Source organism: Cavia porcellus, unplaced genomic scaffold (assembly GCF_034190915.1).
Source record: "Cavia porcellus strain 051 isolate PalLab524CR breed Dunkin Hartley unplaced genomic scaffold, mCavPor4.1 scaffold_1, whole genome shotgun sequence".
In the NCBI taxonomy this organism is placed as follows: Eukaryota; Metazoa; Chordata; class Mammalia; order Rodentia; family Caviidae; genus Cavia; species Cavia porcellus.
In genome coordinates this window covers 47,732,599-47,748,843 of record NW_026947484.1, presented here as the reverse complement: position 1 = coordinate 47,748,843, position 16,245 = coordinate 47,732,599, and positions in this window count along the sequence as shown.

Sequence of the window (16,245 nt, the reverse complement as noted above, 5' to 3'; positions counted from 1 at the left end):
CCAGCCGCTGTGTTTATTATCCACTCACCCTCTCCACCACTGAAACATGACAGAAAGGAAAGGCAGCAAGGGAGGCAAACCGAGGCTGGCAGGAAATACCGCTGCATCAATTCATTTGGCTTTGGTGAGGGATGCAACAAAATTTTGTTGTGTTTTGCTTGTAAGGATGGGACTGTATTCCAAGTCTAAAATAAATAGCTGTTCACTTTGGGAATGAAGCTGTTTTGGAAACTAAAAGATGGCCAGTTTCTTCTTATATCTGAAGGTATCCCAAAGCCACACAAAACTTTTGTCTCTGATAGTCAACCGATCCCAGATCGTGCTAAAGATGTCTTGTTTGGAAAACAACACCAAGCAGTGAAGGAAGAGGACAAGCCTGGGAGAGATTGCTCTCATAGGCAGAGTTGGTAGGAATTAGGAGGGGGATCAAACTCAGGGCCTCACACATACCAGGCAAGCGCGCTCCCACTGAGCCTCATTCCCAGATTTCTTTCTCCAAGTACTAACCAGGACCTGATGCTGCTCAGCTTAGCTTCCGATGTCAGACAAGGGTGGGTGCATGCAGGATGGTGTGGCCACAGATGAGAATGCTCTTTTCTGATACATCAAAACCTACACTTTTTTCTCAACCTAACCTATGACTGTAAAAACTGGCTTCCACCTCCTGTTTCTAGGAATCTTACTTTTCCCTATCAACTATTAAAAAAAAAAGGAGGCAAGATGGAAGTTAAACCCCCGCCAGTGACTGTTTGGAGCATAGATCAGGGAAAACAAGGAAGAAAACTAAACCCCTACCTACGAGAACAGCCCCTCTTCCCCCAACAGCAACCAGCTGATTCGCAGAACTGTATTGGTTGATTAATTTTGCAAGCCTAAAATGGAACAACTATTTAAGGACAACGATATGCAATATAGTAACTATTGTAGATTTCCTACTGTTTTATCACTGTTTCAATTTGTTTCATCACTCTGTTTTATTCCCTTGAAAATTAAATTTAAAAGAAACTAGAGGATACAGCTAGATCAAGAAGCAATCAAAATACCAGTGAATGTTTAAATTTAAAAATTTTGTTACATTAAGACACTTCATTAATCTGCCTCAAAATGCTCTCAGACACACCTACCATTTTTGCCACTTTCTGAGGCAGTTCTGAAAGTCCTTTCATGAGTGTCTTTGTAAGTTATAACCCCCCAAATCAGTGATTAGTGAATGCCACTGCCAAGTGCATCCAATGGAAACGTAGGTTCATAAAACCACTACAGTGTGTCCTCATTCGCTGGATCTGGCAACATGAGACTCCCAGCTCTTCTCCAGGGTCAAAGTGACTGTGAAAGGGAAACGTTTTGAATACACGTGATCACAGAGGCAGCCACAGAAGTGCCACCAAAGACACAGAAGAGGACTCCAGAATTGCTTCAGAAAGTGGCAAGAATGACGCGGTGGGATGCATGGATTTGAAGTGAATGGGAGTATTTTCGGGGTGGAGGATTCCAGGCAATGTGTCATTTACTGTAATAATTTTTTAAGTGTTTACATTTTTTTATCACCCTTTGTACATAGAAACAGGACTTACTAGTGAAAGGATTTTGCCCTGGATGGGAGGCTGCGGTGGTGAGAGGCTGGGGGGTGGAACCAAGGGGCTCTATCTTGAGGTCACCTTCCCCGCCCCTAGGCAATTTACTTGTGATGCGAAATGAATTCCAATGGGCTACCTGTGCAGTAATGCCCCTTAGGCACCACCCAGGACCTAAGCTATATATATGCCCCCAATGCCAGACCCCGGAAGTCGTGGAGTCTCTCTCCACATTCTTAAAATAAAGGCCACTTTTATTTCATATTTCTTATCTTTTTAGCCGCACCGAAAATTCTATCAACTAGTTTATCAAGCTTATTAAATCCTTGATTGTGAGGTTTTTATTGTTGTTATCATAGATAATAGATCATTATCGTATATAAAAGGTTTTACTTTCTACCAGCTACCATCTTAGATATTTTAAATATATTCCCTCACTGTGTCTTCATAATATCCCTAAGAAATAAGTACTATTCCTCTAACACTAGCACAGAAAAGTTAGGTAAGCAGACCACAGTCACACAGCCACATATAGAAGCACAGTCTCGGTGTGTCTGTTTAATCCTGTGCTCTATTGCTTGTCTTTGTTTACTCATTTGAAGTCAAACTCCCCATAAATGCATATACCAGACCTGAGAATTATAACTCTAACCAAATTCCAGCTTCCTTCCCCACTTCTGGTCTCAACTGCTGTAAAACTAATGCTTATGATGGGATAGAGAGTAGCATATTTCAAGATACAAAGTAATCTCATCTTGCTTTGCCTCTTGGGCTGTAGCATTCTGGCCATTGTCCTGACATGTTGCCCAGTGAGTGTCCACTTGCCCTGTGTTCCGTCCAGCCCATGCAACACCTAAATATTCTTATCTAGGAGCACAGCGGTCAGAGGGTCAATGTGTACTCCTCGGTTTAAAAAAGTATTCTGCATCAGTTATAACCATTCTGAAACCACATTTTTCATAATATGCAGTCTTTTCCAGTACATAGACCCTGAAGTCTTTCAGACTATCCCTTAGAATCTTCTGTATCTATTCTTACAGGTAATGTTATATATGTACACGTGTATACATAAAGCATTCAGTTTCTCCAAATATAGAAGACTCTATGGACCATAAATATCTGAAATTCTCTCTCTGAGATGCTCGTCAGACTCAGATTTCCATTTATCTGAAATTTGCTGAGTCTCGTGACCACAACATTTAATAATACTTGAGGCAAATGTCAAGACTCGGGAACACAGTCATGTTTGGAAAAAGTATTCCGCACATACCTGCAGGCAATTTTTATTAAGCTAAAGAAGAACATGAGATGTGTGCCGTGTCAGTTTCCTGGATGTACAAATGCTCCCCTAACTTTCTACGCTCCTGTAATGAGCGTAGAAAATTTGTTGTAACCATTTCCTTTTGCCGCCTGTTTGCCCACCTGCTATTAATTTCTCGGGTCCAGATAGTACTGGTGGCCCGAGGTGTTGCCACCACGGAAGGAATAAGAGGCAAGCTGTGTGCAGCACCCTCCCACCATCACTGGTCGCTGCGGGCGACCCCATTTCAGGAGTATGACAGCATCTTGACACTCATCAAAGCAGTGAGAGTGACAGCTCTCTCACCACAGCTTATCATTATCCTTTCACTGCCCGGGTTTTACAGCCTGACTTCTGTCTCTGCAGTTAACTATTTCATCATCCATGGGCCTTTAATTTCATTGCTTAGAATCCCCCCCCCCGCCCCGTTTTTCTTCTAGCCCCCCTCCTTGGTTTTTAGTTTCTTGGGCCAAATCCAGAGCTTTGAGCATGCTGGCCAAGTGCTCTACCACTGAGCTGCACCCCAGTCCGTGCTTTCAGCCTTTGTCTAACACTTCTTGGTTTTCACTAAACAGGCCAAGCATTCATTGCCCTGCACACTGCTCAGATTCTTGCATAACATTCTAGTTTAAAACACAAGAGTCTTTTTGTTGCAGAAGAACAAGCTACAGAATGTTCTCATTTTTTGTGGTGGCAGAAAATCCAGACATGACCTAGGTATGTATATCATAATGCTCGGCATTTTAAAAATATTTTAAACATGAGCCCTTAATTATATATAGCACGGAGGAGAAAAGCGTTGACTAAAACAAAAATTATGAGTACTGTGTGTTTCGAAGTTGAACTCCAAAAATACACTCAGATGTATGTCAACACACGCTGGTGTCTTAGATAATTCAGTAGCTAAAGCAACCGCCTTGCCTGATTTCCCATGTTAACTGAATTAGAGTGACGGCAGGAATGTCCTGCCATTAGTCAAAAAAGGGATTAAAGATAATTTTTCAATTTATTAGTTCTTTATTTAAAGACTTGAAGACCTCTGGCTGGAACCCCAGTTTGCCCAAGCTCAATATTAAGAGAACATTCTCTCATGATCTTTGACTATCATACTTCACAAATACCTCTTCCTGTTTACACCCCTCGACCAAGACTTCCTGGACATCCATTCAGTAGAGAACTTATTTATACCTGCAGTGTATCCAAAATGTATAACCACAAAACCTTGGGACAAATGCCATTGATCCCAATGTCACATTCAGGAAGTCATGGATCCAAGTAATCAGATTCAGCAAATTCTCGAGCATGACTGAACTGGCTATAAAACTGAAAAAGAAATCTGGGAAGTGGTCCAAGTTCCTGGGTGTCATGGTACAAAATTCAGGCCAACTTTGATTTCAAAATTCTTGTGAGATTGTAACTCCATGATTGGAATGCATTCCACGGTGCCTGACCGCAGATCATCATGAAAGGAATCTGCTGTGGGATCACGCTGCATAGTGCTAGCTTTCCTGCAGTAGGAAAATTTAATCATTGGTAGAAACTTTTTTTATCCACATGACATTTGCTTTTGATGTGTAGCCTCATAATAGAGGTAAATCTGAGTGAGAATTTTCCATCATATTTAATCTCAAACTAATCCCTTATCTCCTATTGCTGCTGTCTAGCTCCCAAAACTACGGTGACAAATTAGATAGTTTTTACATAAGGAGTTATTGTTACAAGAACAAGGAAGATGTGACTCAAGGGATATTGACAGGAAATGGTAAGTCTTCAATGACTAGCTTTCACAAGTAAGTCTCCCTAAATAATCTACTAATGAGGTGATCATTCAATAGAAATACAACAGGATTATTTTGAAAGCATGTAAGCTGTTTCTCAAATTTACATAAAGAAGGTAATAATAACCAAGACCTTTCTTGGGGAGAAAAAGGAATAATGAAGATCATTAGCCCCACTACAGACTATAACTGTATAATGCTACTGGGATCAAAATGCTGAAGAGATGAGAGATAATGGAATAGAAGGTCCAGAAATATATCGATGGATATCAACAGCTATATGGAAAATATGACATCAAATCACTCAATGAGAAGAATTATAAAGGTAAAACAAGATACTGTTTTTTACTTGTAAGACTGACAAAGTTCAAAAAACTTGATAACATGCTCCGTTGGTTTAGGGTATGAGGAAAAGTTACACCCAAAGACTGTGAGAAGAAACATAAGTACAAACTCTTTGGAGATAATTTGGCAATATCTGTCAGAACTTAAAATGACCATACCTTGTAATCCAGTAACTCTGCATCCATTAACTTATCCTTCAAATAATTCCACTCACGCAAGATGACCCTACCATCAAGTAATTTATTGCAAACTTGTTAGTGACAGCAAAAAAATTAAAACTAATGTAGATACCTGATAACTATGATTGAATACATGATGGTACTTCCATTAAGTGGAATAATAAGCAATTAAAAAATTAAAGATACGCAACCTTGTATGTACACGAACAGTCACCAAGCTGTGTATAGCATGCAGAGTACAGAAGGGTTTTTTTAATATATACCATCAAGAAGAGGGAGTAGTAAAGAATACTGGAAAAAAATAAAATCTTCAGATCCTAAAGTGACTGCAAAATGCATAAATCACTGAGATTTCACTAAGAAAGGACATGGAGGCTGGGGATTTAGCTCAGCAGCATAAGCACCTGCCTTGCAAGCATGCAATCCTGAGTTCGATCCCTAGTACCAATAATTTCCTTTGAGTTGCAAAGGAGAAGGTAATTTCAGTGACACCTGGGTCATGCCTCCTAGAGACCCAGCTCTGAGATTGTGCACCAGCATCACCAAGCAGGTAGGCTGGGGCAGCACAAAGCAGGGGTGCGTGAAAGGGCTCACGCCTTCCTCCAAGAGGAAGGTCCAGCCGGGAAGAAGACCCAGTCTCCTCAGGCTTCTTAGGACCTGATTTCTCCCGATTACTCTCCTTAGTATCTGCTGCTTCTGAAGAACTTCCTGTGTGTTTGCTCGTTAAAACTTCCCCATCTAACACTTTTATGAGCTTGTTTATATTCAAATCTGTTGATCTGTTTGGTGTATCTAGAAGTATAGGGAGATACTGATATAGGGGAACGAAACTCCCAACCTCCTAGATGTCCAGGAGAAGTTTACGTTCTCTAAAATCGAAGAATGAATTTTAGGAACAACGGAATATATTTATTGAGAGAAAGCAAGCTTCTGTCTGGGAGAGAAACAGAAGCGATCCTGAGTGCACTACCAAAGACTCTGTCTTTTGTCAGGACTTTTACAGAGCAAAACCGCAAGGTGAGATGGGTCCAAGATGGGAACTTGCAAGGTGGGCGTGAGGTGAGACAGAATTGTACCAACCAATAAGATTCATTACTTGGTAAAACTGACCAAAACAGGGACAAAAGGGGGAGCAAGTCACTTAACAATCAGGCATGCTTAAACAGCAGTGACTATTCCTGTAGGGGGTTGGGATGGTGGCTCCTGGCTTCCTGGAGGTGATCCATACCTATTTAGAATACCAGTCCCTGCCGTTTATACTTAGGATGTGATTGCATTTGTCTTGCCTTTTGCCTTGAGATCTTGCCCTCAGCAGAGGTATCTGTCTCTTCCAAAATTGCAAGGTATCTGGTCTTCTGCACTGGCCCCTACCCTGTCTGACTGCCTGTAATATTTCTAACTAACTCAGCTGCCTGTAACAATACAATCAAGATAGTCATTCAGTTAACTGTCCAACCATTTTTCATTGAATAATCAACTCTTTGCTTGTTTGGGGGTTTTTTCGGGGGGTGGGGGCTAAAAGCAGGACCGAAATTTTCCTTTATAGAAGTAACATAATTTTCCTTGTGAAGTTGTCCCCCTATGCTGTACACAAGAAGAAAGCAATACTTATATAGAGGTAAAAAAAAATCACTAAAATATACTGACTTCACTAAAATAACAGTAATTTTCCATTAGTTCTGCCACACATTGCCTAGTTACTCTCCCACAACGTGCCACCCAAGAACCTAGCGTTCCACCTTTTGTTAAAATGGTAAATAAGCTTCTCGCTTTAACCTGCTTTGAATTTTCACTTCTTTTCTGTGAATCATTATGCAAATAAAACTAACCTCAGTAATATGTGTATGTCTTTTCTCTTGTTAATCTATTGATAGTTAAATTCAGTTTGTATATTCTTGATTTAACTTAGGTACTAAACCTAAAGCAGAATTCTCTTCCTACGTATTTATAGCTTATACATATATACATACATACTTTCATATATTTATCTTTGCTGAGTTCTGATACCAATTATAACCTAACTTCATAATGAAGGTCTGGAGACTTTTTCTCTGCATTCCACAGTATTTGGCTCTTCAGTTACTAAATGTTGGTAGAATTTACTAATAAAATCACCTCTGACTGGGTTTTATTTATTTGTTGTTTTTGATAGAAAAGTTCACGTTGCCCTGGCATAATAATTGCTGGGTTTTAATTGTCTCAGCTTTCTGCAGGTATCACTGATTATTAATATCTATTAAAATACTATCTAATTTATACATTTTCCATGGGAGTTTTTGTTTTGTTTTTACATAAAGCTAAATAAAATCAGCTTTGAGAGGTCTTTTAATTTCCCCTGTGGTTATTAACCCATTTCCATTTTATTTTTCAGTATGTTACTTTCTCCATTTAAAAAAAATCTTTAGAGGCAGGAATATAGTCCAGGAGTTACCTAGCATACATCAGGCCCTGGGTTCAATCTCCAGCACCACCCAAAATAAAAATATATATGTTGGTCGGGGATTTAGCTCAGCAGTGTAAGTGCTTGCCTGGCAAACATGAGGTCGTGAGTTCAATCCCCAGTACCATAAAAAAACATCAATTTTGTTCTTTTATTTTTTAGTACTGCCATTTTTCTGGAGTTTGTTTCTGTTTTTGTGTTTTGTGGCAGGGCTAAGGATCAAACCCAGGGCCTTGCTCATGAAGCTACACCCCCAGACTGTCTTTTAACTTTTAATACAGCGTTGCTTCCTTTTGCTGTATTATCTACAATAACCCCAGCTCGCCCCTTCTGTCACAGTGGGGAAGCTGTTTACATAAATTGAATGTAACACCCCACTTCCATTTTCCTCCTTATGGAAAAAAAGAAAAGAAAAGAAAAATTTTACTGAAGAGAAAAAGAATAAAGTCCTTAACTCTTTTTCTTTCTTTGGTTTTTTTTTTTTTTTTTTTTTTTTTTTTTTTTGGTTGTTGTTTTTGTTGTTGTTGTTGTTTTGTTTTTTGTTTTTGGGGGGTTTTTTTGTTTTGTTTTGTTTTGTTTTTGTTTTTGTCTTTTTCAGTACCAGGGATCGAACTCACGACTGCCTGCTTGCAAGGCAGGCATTTATGCTGCTGAGCTAAATCCCCAGCCCCGTCTCTTTTTTTTTTCTTTAGGTAAGTACTGTACAATGAAAACTTTAATTGGCATTCTTTGATTTAGGAATTATTGACAATTCACTTTTCTTAAGCAACAAATCTATTTCTAAGCATTTTTTTGGGGGGGGGGTCTGGCTTTCTTTAAACTGGCCTTTGTCTGTTCTTAAAGTCTTAAAAGTACTTACAATGGTCCAAACTATAATATGGAGATTAAGAAAAAGCACAACTTCTCTGTCTGCTAAATGGCAATCTGATAGTTCAGTTGTCCGTCTGAATACACAACAATTTTCCTTGTCTGTATGTGGTTTGATATTATGGTCCAAGGAGTTCCTTCCTTTGGTAAATAACTGATTGCAACTGTCCTCAGTGCTGGGGAGAAAAAACCCAGCCAGCCTCGCCTCCTCCACCTCCCACCACCACACCAGCCTACAGCCCAGTCCCTTGCTACTGATCGCTCATCTGCCTTCACCACCCTACAAAAATGTGTGTCACAGGAGGAGGGAGAATGGCTTAGGCCAGGTCACTCTCCATAACTGCACATCAGGGAACGGAAGTTAAGCTGTTTAATATGCATGCTGGGTAATCAAGGACCCACACAGCAGTGTTACAACCCGCAAGGCTTGAATGAAGCTCTTGTTTGGCTTTAACTCTGGGAGCCCTGAGTTCCCAGATTGGATTTCCCAGGGAGAAGAAGCCTTGGGCCTTTGTGCTCTGTTGAGAAGCATTTAAGGTGGAGAGGCCACATTTCCCCTCAGTTTCCCTCCGATCATGATGCCAGTAGACCCTGGGAGTTGTAATGAAAGAATTTCATTACCCCCAGAGACTGTAAGTTCTCAAAAATGTTAAACTGATAGAATTTTTGGCATGGCCAAAAAGATAGAAATATGAAATAAAAGTGGCCTTTATTTTAAGAATGTAGAGAGAGAACCCCTACCACCATCACTGGGGTCTGGCTTTTCTCTCTGCTGGTTGTAGGGGGCATACAAATAGTTTAGGTCTGGGGTGGTGCCTAAGGGGCATTACTGATGCACAAGTAGCCCATTGGAATTCATTTCACTCCACAGGTAAATTGCCTAGGGGCGGGGAAGGTGACCTCAAGATAGAGCCCCTTGGTTCTGCCTCCCAGCTTCCCACCACTGCAGCGTCTTATTTAGGGCAAAATCCTTTCATTCCTGTCTTTTGATTATTAGGAAAAAGGGTGAAGTTTTTCTTTCTTTTACTACTTCCTGTTGAAAGGGGGCACTGTTTTGGGGTTTAGATGGATCCACAGGATGACAGTTGATGCCCATGTAGAAGCTGGTACCAGGTGTTTTAACCAGGACAACTTTATCACTGATGAATGCCTGCATGTTAGACTGGAAAAACAAACAGACAAGGTGTTATGAGGAGGCCTGCCACCATCACATTTAAGGACCCAGGTGAGGTAGAAAGGTGCCTTTGATTTAGATGTCATTTTATCAGGACCATGGTGAGGCAGAATTCTACCTCACTGCCACGGTGAGGTAGAATTCTGAAAAATAAGTGTGGGATTAGGAGAAGTGAAGTTATGAGAGGTGATTATTCCCCCATCTGAAAGGGTAAAAGTTAAGAGGGTAGGTAGGTAAGACTTGTCTCTGGTATGCATGATGTGAGGGTCTTTAGGAAAGACTATTGAGAGTCCTGCTGTAAAAAGGATAATTAATAGAATGTAAGAAATTGGGAACCAAATTGGACAACAAAACATGACTTAGCCTGAGAGTTGTGGCTGTGAGGCCTTGGTGAGGTGGAGATGTGTGGGCAAAAGGATGGTTAGATTTAGGGCTGGGAGGGCACCACTTAGCCTGAGTGATGTGAAACCAGGATAGCAGTCTAGCAACTTTGACCACTGTTGAGGTTGCCAAGAAGACCAGGTATGGGCCGCTCTACCTTGGTTGTATCCTTGGGATGATTTGCTGTAACAGGACTTTTAAAAGGCATTGTTAAGATCTAGGATTATAAAGTGAGTGGTGGAGGGAGGCATATGAGAGAGAGCATGCTACAAGGGTTTGGCACACTGGGTGGGTTGGGATAAGAGTACTATTGATTACCCTAAGGTCCTGTACCAGGCAATAGGACCCATCAGCCTTGAGCACCAGGAGAATGAGAGAATTATAGGGTGAATGGGTAGGTTTAAGAAAACCATTGTCTAAAAGGTGCTTAATTATAGGTTTAAGTCCCTATAAATGTTTGGAAGCTATGGGATATTGGGGAACACAAGGAAAAATTGAAGGATTCCTGAGACAAATTAAAATAGGCATGGCATGGGCAGTGCAGGTGGGATTGGAGGTATCTCAAACTATGGGATCAACCAGAGAAACAGCGAGCCTGGAACCTGCATGTAAAGACTGTATAGGTTGGCTGTCAATACCCTCTGTAGAGACTGAGGACTTAATATAGCAGCCTGAAAACTCAGGAAGAACGCTATACATGGCCTCTGTGACTACAAGTATAGAGAACGTCTTACCTGAGACCTTTAGTGGGACTTGGGGCTCTGAGAAGGACGCCTTAATGGGGGATGTGGGTCCCAAGCCCCGTCAGTCTTCAGCAGCAAGTCCAAGAAGATCTGTCAGCAATGAATCTGGCAGTGTTGGCATTTCCTGTGAGGGCAAGAAGTTGGAGGATGGCTTACCCACTCTCTGGTGGCTAGGACAGTCCATTAGCCCTGGGACAAGGTGCCAAAGGAATACCAGGATGGGGCACTCTCTTGCCCAATGTCCTTTTTTGCTGCACTTGAAGCCCCACGAGGGGCTCAGGCAGCTCCTGCTTGTGTTGGTTTACTTGTCTCAGAACTCCACGTGTCACTGCTAAAAGATCAGATTGCTATTTTTTATATGTTGTTGAAAACACAAAAAGCCATATTAAGAAGGTCTCCCTGTGGGGTTTGAGGGCCAAGTTTAGCCTTTTGTCTTGGAATCTGTCCCACAGTGGAAGGTATCTGTAGAATCAATTAAGTATGCAGGGGTCAAATAATACAATCAACAGGGTATTTATGATCATAACTTTAGTAATGGCTTCCCATAAGGAGAATAAGGTACAGGGAATTTTAGGAAATGGCATGTTACATATTTGTCATATATAAGTATCTCTTTATGCTGTTAGAATATCTAATGCCATCTGAATTTTGGAGGATGGCCTCTTTTATTAATTTTTCTTTTTTATTTAGGAGAGAGATCAGCTACAGTGTCATTTAACGCCAGTCGAGTATAGTTAATTATGGCTCGGTGGAGGGCTGAGCCAGGGCAGGTGGACAGGCTGGGAAAGGCTCATATCTGGCCTCTGCTGGTCTCGTTGTTCTGCAGGTATCACATAACCTTTTTTCTGGAAAAGACCTAGTGGATCCCAGCAAAAGGAATCCAAAAGGAATTTATAATTATCTCTTAATTTTAGATGTTGAACATCCAGAAGATTAATAACAGTACAGTACAGTATAGGCAGGAAGTTTAACATAGAACATTAAATGGCTATTAACCATGGGTGTTTTAACATTTGAGCACTGAAGAAATTTGTGAAGCATCTCTAAGCATTGTCTGGATCTGAAAGAAAACACTTTTCATCATACATTACATAAATTTTTGTTTAAAAATTATTATTTGACTGGTGACCTCGTGTTGACGTCTGATTTGTATCTCTTGGCTGGAACACAAGAAAAAGGCAGCAGAAACTATCTCAATTTTATATTTGAAAGCATGAATATACCATCAGATCAGCAACAATGAACTGTCTTAGTCATATGAACTTTAGTTGAGGTGTCTCCCATAAGGCTATGGAGATTATTGGAGGCTTTAATCAATAAACAAGGGCTGGTAAAATTACCAGATGGCCACTTTTCCCATTTATCAATTGAAGTCTTGTCCAATGTCTCCTCACCCCAAGAGATTTTATTTAACCAGTTTTAGCACCATTTTGACCAGCTGGCAAACTAGGTAGAAACATGCTTTTGAGCTCAAATAAAAGGAACAGCTGTTTATAGAGCAGGCAAATGGACAAACATGGACAGATGATCTGTACATTATAAATGGACTGAACAAACAACAGATATATCTTATAAAATCAGAGTGCACTTAAATATATTTGGCCAATTTGAACTATAATAAATAAGACTGGTGTGAACCCTAATAGAGATCTCTTGAAATAAGGATACCAGAAAAGGAACCTGGTTAGCTCAGAGAGTTAAGAAAGAAGGGCTGCCGGGGGTGGTGGCTCACGCCTGTAATCCCAGCACTCAGAAGGCTGAGGAGGAGGATCCTTTTGAGTTTGAGACCAGCCTGGGCTACAAAGTAAGCTCCAGGTCATCCTGAACTGCATAGCGAGACCCTGTCTCAAAAAGACAAAAAAAAGAAGGTATGGCCAGGTGCCCCACCTCACCAGACAGCCATTGGCCCCTTTTACTCCCACAGCAGCCCATTGCTTCCCTGTGCTCAGGTCTGGCCTGAGCCAAGCATGCTAGGGGTATGGGACTTGGGGAATGGGGCTGCTCGGAAGGCGCCTGGAGCCCACAGGGGGATCGCAGAGCTGACGCACGGTGTGAGAGCCCAGAGGAGCCTGTGCAGCCCCAGTAGGTGCACACTATGCTTGCCCCGCCAACATGCAGCCCAAGCTGTCTGCACGTACCACCCTCATCCTGACCGCATGCTCAGGGAGAGGCGGGCTGGCATACAGCGGGGAGGGGTTGAGAAATGGGTGAAGGACAGCACTGAGAAAGCTTCGGAATATGGTGTGTGAGATATGAGTGAGAAGCTATAAAGAAAGAAGCTGCCTCCTAAATGTGGGGAGAGGGAGGGATCCTGGAGGAGCAGAGGGAAAGAGGGACACATTCTTAAAGGCCTAACGATGGAGAGTTTTTGTCAACTTGAGCCACGATGATAAGCATAAACAAAAGATCAGCTGTTTCGTTTTTGGTAGCCTTTTGAACTATGCATCCCAGAGGTGTGTTCAATTAAGGTAAAATGAGCCAACCTGGACCATGGCCAATATAAGAGGTCATCACGTAATATTTTGGACACAAGGTTAATCGGTTCCAAAACTCATGCTTTTTAATCGTCACCAAAAGGCAGGAGTGGAATTCCCAAGGATTACAGTAACAGCTCTGCCTCAGGGCTACCCAAGGGATGTGAGAGCTGCTACCCCAGTTCAGGGACAAAAAGAAAATCTGGCGTGGGGCCTGGCCCACCATAGAGTAATCTTTGGACAGAATTAGCTCACCTGGGGTAAATGAATTAGACTGGTGTTGTTTGCAAACCAGCAGCAACAAGTTGAGCAGCTCCTGTGTGTTGAGAAGTGAGGAGTTAATCCAGGATGCAGTCCGGTCCGTGAATAGGCCGAGGACTCAGACTGGGAGGATCCCAGGAGTCACTTGCCTGCCATTCCCAGTTGGGGAACCAACTGATAGAATTTTTGGCGCAGCTAAAAAGATAGAAATTTGAAATAAAAGTGCCCTTTATTTTAAGAATGTGGAGAGAGAACTCTCCCCCAACCACTGAGGTCTGGCTTTTCTCTCTGCTGGGCACCTGTTGTGGGGGGGCATACATATAGCTTAGGTCTGGTGCCTAACGGACATTACTGCTGCACAGGTAGCCCATTGGAATTCATTTCGCACCACAGGTAAATTGCCTAGGGGTGGGGAAGGTGACCTCAAGATAGAGCCTGGTTCTGCCTCCCAGCCTCCCATTGCTGCCGTGTTTAGGCCAAAATCCTTTCACTATCCTCCATTTCTTCACTTCCCACATTCCACATTGGGGGGGGAGACATGTGCAAGTAATGTATGCACATATAAGGGAAGTTCCCTATTTCTTACCTGAAGTTTTCTTTTTTTTTTTTTTAACTTTTTTTTTTTTTAATCTTTTTAATGGTACCAGGGATCGAACTCACGACCGCCTGCTTGCAAGGCAGGTGCTTATGCCACTAAGCTAAATCCGCAGCCCCTTACCTGAAGTTTTCTATTCTTCATTAATTCAAAGCAATCACAGAGGCTACCTGTGATAATCACACTTGAGATTCACTATTAAATTGTAAGGAAGGAACAGGGTGTGGGTTTATTATTCATTTGAACACATTAGAAATCAGAAGACCAAAGGATTCTCTCTTAACAGACTTTAACTCAAGCTAAAATGCCAAGGTAGACAAGGATATGACTGTACACAGTAGTACATCTCAGGGCTGTTTCAGTAAATTTAAGTTTGTATGTCTCTCCTAATGGAAAATGTGAGTTATCTGGAGTCTTTGGAATAGCTGGTTATTTTATGAACACTTGGGGAGGGAACTACCTGTACCCTGTAAATAGGGGCTCCTGGACAGAAAGTTTTCCTCTCTGATTACAGTCCAGGAAGTACTGGGGTTTTCTACCAGGAGCAGGAGTTTAGTACTCAAGCAATGATCATTTCTCTTGCTAATCCCACCTGGAACATCTCATCTCTCATTTTCTGTCACACTATGTGATAGCCACAGAGGGCCTACTACATGAATGTCAAATCTTGTTTTATGCGGAAAATCATTTTGCATCTGTCCTTTATACCATGACATGTTTATAAAATTATACCAATGGTAATAAAATTTAAAAGGGTCACAGAATGTCTTTCTTTGTGGCTTTTTTTTTCCTCCTAATTTCTCCAGCTTCTCATTTAAAGACTTATCTTCCTGGTCATGCCCACACTGAACGCATCTCAATCCATCTGTTTGCCTTAAAATAACATTTTGGCCAGGAAAATACACTCTCATTGTAGTTAGATAAGAGCGAAATTAAGACACCAGAATCTGGCCTCCTTTGTCCTGCCAGCTATTTTCTTGACACCCACTACATTACAGACCACTACAAATTCTAGGTCTTTTTCAGATGAATTACCAGGTATCCAGGCCTCTTCTGGAATCTGGGATCCTTTACTCAGCCATCTGGTGTATTTCTCACAGCTCCTAACTGTAAACAATAAACCAGCTACAGTTAACCTGAGCAGAAATGGAATATATTGGAAGGGTACCTAGTGGCTCCTAGAATTAAAAATAAAGTAATTTAAAAAGTAGAAATGAGGCTGGGGGTTTAGCTCAGCGGCATAAGTGCCTGGTTGGCAAATACGAGGTCATGAGTTTGATCCCCGGCACCAAAAAAAAGTAGAAATGAGTCAGAGAAGACCCAGTGAGGCAAGTTCCAAACAAAGTAGTTGCCACAGCACATGCCAGCTGCCAGCAGGGTGCCCACCTCCCCAGGAGCAGCATCACCACCGAAGAACACTGCTGCCTGGGCTTAATTCTGTTGTCACTGGCCATGCAGCTCTGCTTGCCAGATTCCTCCATGCAGAGCCATTCCAAGGCACTCTGGTAGATCCAACCTGCAGCATCACACCCTGGATATAAAAATCACACGTGGCAGCATTTGATTGGCTGTCCTTGCTCATATTCCTGAGGGGTTACCTGCCCTTTGGACCCCCACAGTTCAGGGCTTATCTGTTTTAGTTTTTGATTTTTTGTTTTGTTTTGTTTTGAGACAAGGTCTCTCTATGCAATTCAGGCTGGCCTTGAGCTCACTTTTTAGCTCAGGCTGGTCTCAAACTTGAACTTACCCTCCTGACTCAGCCTCCTGAGTGCTGGGATTACAGGAATGAGCCACCACACCCAGTGGCTTCTCTGTTATTATTTTAGGGTTTCCCCAAATAAGAAAAGTGTTTGAGTGGTAGGTAACCTAAATTACAAATATCTATTACATAGGCATTTTCATTTTGTTAATTTGGGTTAATTTGTTGAGAATATCTTTTTAATTTTCTAAGATTGACATAAAATAATTGTACTTCACTTTTTGTAGTAATTTTTCTCAAGAGATACAAGATGGTATTTCAATACAGGTCTGCAATGTGTAGTGATCAGATCAGGGTAATCGGCATATTCCTATTCATCACCTTAAAAATTTAGTCCTCAAGTCCAATAAAGATGGTGGATAGATAACAGCAGGC